The following is a 7,802-nucleotide window of genomic DNA, read 5'->3' as shown; positions in this document are numbered from 1 at the left end:
GTCTTGCTCTTGGTTTTCATAAGAAATGTGCAAATAGTAGATTTTGGTGGTCAATCACCTCAATTTCAATACATTCTATTGGAAACACAATTGGCAATTTGGGGTATATGAATCAATCCTTCCTAGTTTTTTCTTCTCCCGAATAATTATTCATCGTTTTCTGTTAATTCAGGTGCATCGATTGCTCTGACTCAATAATCTCAAAGGAAGAGAGTGGGGACAGTGGGGACGGAGAAGAGAGAGAGAAGAAGAAGAAGAAGGGATAGTGAGGTGGAAGTAGGGGAAGCAGTGAGGAGCGATCGATGGAAGGATTACACGTTGTTCCCTTCTATTGCGAGAGGAAGGGAAAGTAGGGGCAGTTCTGACATTTTGAAATATTATATTAATTCCTTGACAATTAATTAGGGGCAATTTTATCATTGTCAAAAACTCGAGGGGAGGTTTTTATATTTTAGCCTTAAAAAAAAGTAAAAAAAAATATCGATATCACCCGATACACCCTGTAGCCCCTTCCATTTAACCACGTGTCCAAGCTCCAAATATCTCTCATCAACCCAAATGGGAAATCTCCAAAACAGCTACGAATGGATAGAAAAATCAACCAATATGGTTACCAAAACTAACCAACGGAGAGGTAAAACATTTTTTCCACCCAACCAAATCCAGTTTGATTGTTGAGACTGATTGTGGACATTCAGAATTTGAAGTACTGTGGAGATCATTGATCGTTGAGATTCAGACTTGAAGCTTGACTCATCTTGATCGTATTGATTCAGAGAATAAGGGCAGAGCACTGATTTATTCTACATTTCCTCCCAAATATGTTTTCCAACGACTGAGTTCTTCTGCATGATCGCCGAGTTGTTCTGATCATTTTCTAACCTGAAAATCCTAAACTGTAATAGCAGGCCACCGAGTGGAAGAGCTATTAATGGCCGCTGGCTGAAATAGTTTTGTCACTGTGCACAGGGGCGGAGCTCCAACTTTTTCCACAATTTCTAACTTGAAAAACTCAAAATGTAGTAGGCCACCAAGTTGATCATTTCGAAACATGAAATCCTCAAATGTAATAGCTTCCAATCCAATCATTTGAGGATTTCAAGTTGAACAGGGCATAGCACCAACTTCCTCACGACCACCGAGTTCTTTAAAGAACCATTTCAGTCGGCTTGCTATAGAAAATGGACGCCCACATTGTTCCGGCAAACAAGCACTTTTGCCGCTCCAAAAACCACCCAAAATCGGCCCCTGTTTCGCTACTGTGGTTGCTGCGAGCGACTACTGTAGCGAAAACCGGGTCAAGAAGATAAAATGCAATCGGATTTTGGATATTCCGACCCAGACCCCATTTTGCATCCACTTTTCTATAACTTCCGTTTTATTCATTATTATTTTATCAATTATTTAATTAAATAAAAATAATATACTTCACCTAAATGAATCTGGTGTTAAATAATTTCCATTATTTAATAACAGTTATTACACAAATAATTTCCACAATTTAATATTTGTTGGAAAATTAATAAAATTTCAACCATTTCCTTCTGTAATTTTGAAAAATAAACTGTAATTACAGTAAATTACTAATTCGTTAATTATTTATTGCTTATAGTTATTCCATTAATAATAATGATTATTACACAAATAATTTCCATTAGTCAATTATTTCTGGAAAATTAATGATCTCTAGAATGAAATAGCATTTCCTCATAGTGGAGGAAGAGGTGATTTGTATCTTCCTCCAAACCATGTGGGCACTTTGCACCCATTCTAATCCCCCAATTTCTAAGTCTATTTCAGGACTAGGTACATTGAGAGTATGATTTTAGGAGGGCAGGATAGTTTCCAATGGATGTTAATGTGGCAGTTCTATCAAAAATAAAACCATACACATTGACAAATAATGCATTTGATTAAGCTTTGAGTCAGAGATAATTTTGGCCTTACCATTGATCAAATAAAGTAGAATCGATTTCCATAAGCCATTCAACATCAAGCTATATATATTTATATTTGGTTTGATATAAACTAAGAAAGAAACAGAAAGTTGATATAAACTAATAAGTGTTACACAATAGCGGTTGGTCATCCAATGGTTTTGCCTTTCTCTAAGTTTTTGTATCCAATTGATGTTGAACCAGAATCCTGTAGACATGTTGGTCGATTTATAAGGCAATAGTCCATCTCTTGATGGTTTTCTTGAACCAACGTATGAGCTTTAGATATTCTTAACCCCTCTAGCTCAACTGTAACTTCTTTCATCGTGGGTCTGTTTTTTCCATTTAAATCCAAGCACCTCTTTGCAAGGTTAGAAACCACCTCAATTTCTGCCTTTTCACCCTTCTTTACCACTTGTGCATCAAGAATTTCAAAGAGTCGGTTCTCCTCCATGGAAGAAAGAAAATAAGTGGCCAAGCTTTTAATCTCTCCTGGTCTAAATGAAGAAATTGGCTTCTCTCCCGTTAAAAGCTCTACGAGAACTACTCCAAAGCTATAAACATCACTCTTCTCTGTAAATTGACTTGATTGGAAGTACTGAGGATCCAAGTATCCTAATGTCCCTTGTACTGCTGTGGTTAGATGAGTTTTGTCAACTGCAATCGGCCTTGAAGTCCCGAAGTCTGACACTTTGGCTCTATATTTATCATCCAAGAGTATGTTTGAAGATTTAACATCTCTATGATATATTGGGATAGAAGCTGCTGAGTGTAAATAGGAAAGTGCTCCAGCAACTTCAGTAGCAATTCTTAGTCGATTATCCCATGTAAATGGCATGTCGTCATCACTTCGATCATGGATGTGATTGAAAAGGGTTCCACTAGAGATGAACTCATAAACCAGCAGAGGAACTTCTGTTTCCAAACAACAACCTAACAATTTAACCACATTTCTATGATTAATCTTGGAAAGTATAACAAGCTCATTGATGAATTGTTTGATTTGATCTTCATCCACCATTTCCACCTTTTTGGACTTCTTAATCGCCACAATTCTTCCATCTGTTAACATACCTTTATATACTGTACCTTGGCCACCTTGACCAAGTATTCGATTCACGTTATAGCCATCTGTTGCCTTCTCCAACTCCTCAGCATGGAATATCTTGGTGTTATCGAAATTACCTTCCTCTAAAGATATTTGTTGTTCTAGTAACAAACCGCCATTTTGTTTAAAGAACTTCTCTTTTATTTTCTTACTTCTTATTGTCTTATAGAGTTGGTATAACCAGAAGCTAGCAAAGAATGATAACAATAGAGCTAAACTTGAGCCAATTCCTGCATAACCATTAGAAACCAAGTAGTTGAATAATAATTCAAGATAAATGAGATGATTCAACAAGAAATTAGAGTTGATTAATATAGACTAATTGTACTTAACAGATTTCCTTCCTCTTAAATGGAGTTTATGATCTTAAATCTGTACTTGGATTAGGTTTCTTAGCTTAATGCGTTAAGATCAATTTTCCAATCTTTATCAGATAATTAATCATGCATACACATATTTTGGCAAAGCGGAATTTCCTAGGCTGAAAAAATATTGCCACTTATCTTGAAACCAATAACCTAAGTGGTTATTCGATCCCCTTTAAGTGCATTTGGTTATGTCTTTGCTAGTGGTACACTTACGATTCTTATGCCAATACTTCTGCCTTTTAATTTTATTTTTCTCCCCTTTTAAGCTAGTTATTCCATTTATTTCCATAAAATCAATATATATGACAAATTTCAGATACAATAGGTACTCTAATAACTAATAATCATGGTGGAAAGATATTTTATTGATGATAAGAAACTGGTGTAAAAGTTATTTTATAACGTTTTTTGAGCAACATATATAAATGCTTAGAACTTCTAATAATTAAGGTATGCACGTCAAGGCTAAACCTTAAGATCCCATGATCTCATTTCTAAAATACCCCTAAATTCCAATAGTTTCATTTTTAAAATACCCTAAAATTCCCATGATCCTATTACTAAAAGTACTCTTAAATTTGATGTACTTTTAGGTGGTTACCTTGGTTCATGGAAAATTTGAGGATTCCTTGTCGGTGCCTTGACTCAAACTTGCCCTACCATCGGGAATGGAGCGGGGATGGGGTAGTGGATTTTGTTTATAGGGAAGAGATGGGGAGGGGATGCCTTGCCCCGAACCAGCCCAGTTGCCATTCCTAATCAATCAAAATATATTCAAATTGGTAATTAAAAATTTATATTTTCTTGACCCATCTTCTTACTATAATGTTCACCCAATTTCATCATCAATAAAAATAGTGATGCGTAGGACCCAAAATGCCCCATGGAAAGAGTGATAGATTTTATAATGACAATATTAAAATGAGGGAGAGTGTATATAGATGGGGGGATGCATTTTAGAAATTGATTGGGGAGTGGGGCAGCATGATACTTTCCTATTGGTTTAAATAAGATACCTTAGGAGAGAGATTATATGAGTATTTTTAGGTAGTTGGGCGACATGGCTTAATGGGAGTGGTGGGAAGGGGAGAGGAGAGAAATTCAAAGAGAATGCAGAGTGGGGATAATGGAGAGAGGCATGGTGATTGGACCCGTGCGATGCAGGGAATTTGTTAAGCTAAAGTTAAACAATAGAAATATATAAGAGTATATAACATTTTAATAAACAATCTGGACCAAACTCAATCAGAGTTGGTCAGTTTTCTAGTATTTCAGATTGGCTTTGGTTTAATAAATATATATTAATATTTTATATTTTAAATTTAATTTCTTAATACTGGAAAGTAGGAAAATTCCCATATTTTAGTCTAAAATATTTCATATCATAGATTTAATTTTGTAATTTATTTTTTAATAATATCATTGTAATTTATGAAATTAAAAGTTAATTTTTAAGTTTAAATCTTTTGAACACACAAACTAAACCGAAAATAGACCCAAATTGATACAACCCGAGTTGGTGGGTTTGTAGTAATGATCAATCGGTTTCGAATGACAAACTGCGGACTTGACCAGATTGATTTGGTTAGTGAAACAACCTACAACTAAACTAAACCAATCATTTAACACTCCTAATTTCAACTAAATTTATAGTCTAATCTCTAATAAACAACAATAATTTCATGATGAATTTTGTAAAATATGGAATTATTAATGATATGAATATTATTAAATATATTATTTTTTTGTGTTTTGAATAAATATTTTAAATTTACATATAATTTCGTTATTACATTTAAATAGTTCTTAATTTTTTTAATTGAAACTTTCTTTAGATAGATATAGATAAAAAGTGGGGGAGAGGATAAATAGGAATCAGAGATAGTTTAGGAGAGAATCTCTCTACTAAATTAGAGATAATTTGATAGATAAATAGGAGTTAGAGATAATTCAGGAGATAAATAGGAATTAGAGACAATTTAGGAGGAAGTGGGGGAAAGTGATGCCACTTAATTAAACATTAGAAAAGCTTTGTGGTTGTTAGAAATAGTTAGGTATATGTGATTTCCTGGTTAATTATGTAGAATTAAAAAATAAAAAATTCAAAAAAACAGAAAATTAGGAAGGGGGGTTTCTTGCAAGGAGAGCTATGTTGACATTAAAACAAAGGGGTCAAGAAATTTTCTCCTTTTTTTGAATTTTTTGTTTTTTTATTCCATGTCATTTTTGAAACAACAAATCAGATGCACTTTCCCAATAACTTAAATAATCTCTTCTCCAAAAATTTATCCTAAACTCCCTCCCCCACTTTCTCTAGAATTATCTCTAATTCTTATTTATCTCCACAATTATCTCTAATTTAGTAGAGAGTTTCTCTCCAAAATTATCTCTAATTCTTATTTATCATTTCCCCTACATTTTATCTATATCTATCTAAAGAAAGTTTGGATTAAAAAAATTTAAGAATTATTTAAATCTAAATTAATAATATTGAAATTAATATATTACGAAATTAATAATAATATTGAAAATAATGAAATTATAAATTATAACATAATATTGAAAATAATAATAATTTAATATATTACGAAATTAATAATGAAATTATGTAATAATAGTATAAATTTTGATTTTATGGATAATTAAATTCCATCAAAAACTAATATTTTAAAATCTAAATATATTACATATTATTTAAGTATTTAAATAATTGGGTATTTTCAATAACAAAATATTTAATATAACTAGATTTTAAATAGTTAAAATAAAGAAATTATGTAATAAATTTAAAAATTTTCTGAAAAGTAAAAAAGAATTATTACAGGGGCTCCGTCGTACCCGATCGGAAGCCTCTTCTTGGGGAGATCCATGAGGTCGGGTGAGGAGAAATTGAAGTTATTAAACCAATCTTGGTCAGCCAGGAAGGCGTAGCTGCAGGGATTGAAGTCCAACGAGTAGGTGTGGTCGTAAAAGCTGGAGAGGCTGACGTTAAAGGTATGAAGACCATTTGGAATGGAAGTCTGGCAGCATCCTATGCCGGAACAGGAGCCATTAATCAGAGTTTCGTCGCTTGTACAAAATGAGATGCAGCCGCTCGTAAAAGAATGACCTGATGATGATGAACTCGACATGTAGGCGAGGGTGTCGCAACCGATCGCCGTGAATTTGGTTCGGGTGCTCGAGAAGCTGAATTGCTTTGCCAGTGTGATATCTATTTCTTGGAACCCGTCATAGGTTCTACCACTTTGATTGTAACAGTCCATAGCAATCGGGATGTGGACGGTGGTTTGGCCTTCTAACGATATATTCCGGAAGGGTATATTTCCTCTAGGGAAACCAAGAAGCACTGGATGGCCATATGAAGTGTTACAAACAAAGCGGAAATGTGAGTCTCTGAAACAGTCTGAATCATTATTTCCAACTCCAAAGGGATACGGGATGTTCACATCCCCACATTTTTCTTGGCAACCAGGCTTCGCCGAACTCTGAGAAGAAGTTGATGCCGCATTCAGAAGTAGGATTACTGACACGACGACAATCTTCCAACCCATCTCTCTCTTTGCAATTGTGAAGACCTGATTTTGTGTATCTGGTTTTAGGTAGATGAAGAACAGCGATTTGCTCGTAGCGGTATATATACACGATAGTTTAGAACTCTGGGTAATTACTGAGACACTCCAACTGTTAGTCTGTTACCCTCTATAATTATCAAAGCCCCTAGCCGTGTTAATTGGTGAACATGAAGTTACCTAGTTGCCCTTATATATTATTTTTCTGCTAGCTTTGTAAGCAAAAGCGAAAAGAAAAGGAAGAAATCAATTTTAAGCGATATCTAATTTGGATTAATAAATACAAAAGATTGTATATTCTAGCATATGGAACCCGGTGGTTGGAATGTTGGATCAAATTCATTAATTGGATACCATTTAGCATGGCTTCTATTAATCTTGGCCATCCAAGCAATATACCGAGACTTCAACCAATCTCGCATAATCAATTAAAGTGATGTACAAATTAAAACATGCCAACGATCTACACCATCAAAATGGCCTCAAATGATAACTCAATTTATCTCAACCATGCATTCAAAATCATATTACCGATATTTCAATATAAAATGTTATTATTATTGTTAAATAGATGACAACAATGAGGGCATTAATGTTATTTGCATCATGTTGGAAATGTGAAAAAGTGTAATCAAAGGCCAAAGGCAACCTAAATCATATCTTTAGACAATTTTGATATCTTCGATTCTTTTGTTGATTTGGTACATTGTTTGAATGACCCGAATTGGTTCAAATTTCGCTACCCACTTGGATGATTGATTAATTGGATACCATATCGAATGGATAAAACTAAAATTATCATTTCATAACCCATTTATAA

The 7,802-nt window shown here is 33.9% G+C and overlaps 1 pseudogene; it reads right to left on the bottom strand.

The window, feature by feature from the left end:
• Nucleotides 1-2,085: 2,085 nt before the first annotated feature.
• On the bottom strand, nucleotides 2,086-6,964 carry LOC148851885 (putative wall-associated receptor kinase-like 16 pseudogene; annotated as a pseudogene).
• Between the last annotated feature and the right edge of the window lie 838 nt (nucleotides 6,965-7,802).

This window comes from Nelumbo lutea, chromosome 5 (genome assembly GCF_056320005.1).
Source record: "Nelumbo lutea isolate HS-2025 chromosome 5, American lotus-T2T, whole genome shotgun sequence".
NCBI lineage: Eukaryota > Viridiplantae > Streptophyta > Magnoliopsida > Proteales > Nelumbonaceae > Nelumbo > Nelumbo lutea.
The sequence above is the reverse complement of the archived record's forward strand: the minus strand, read 5'-3'. Positions and strand labels throughout refer to the sequence as shown.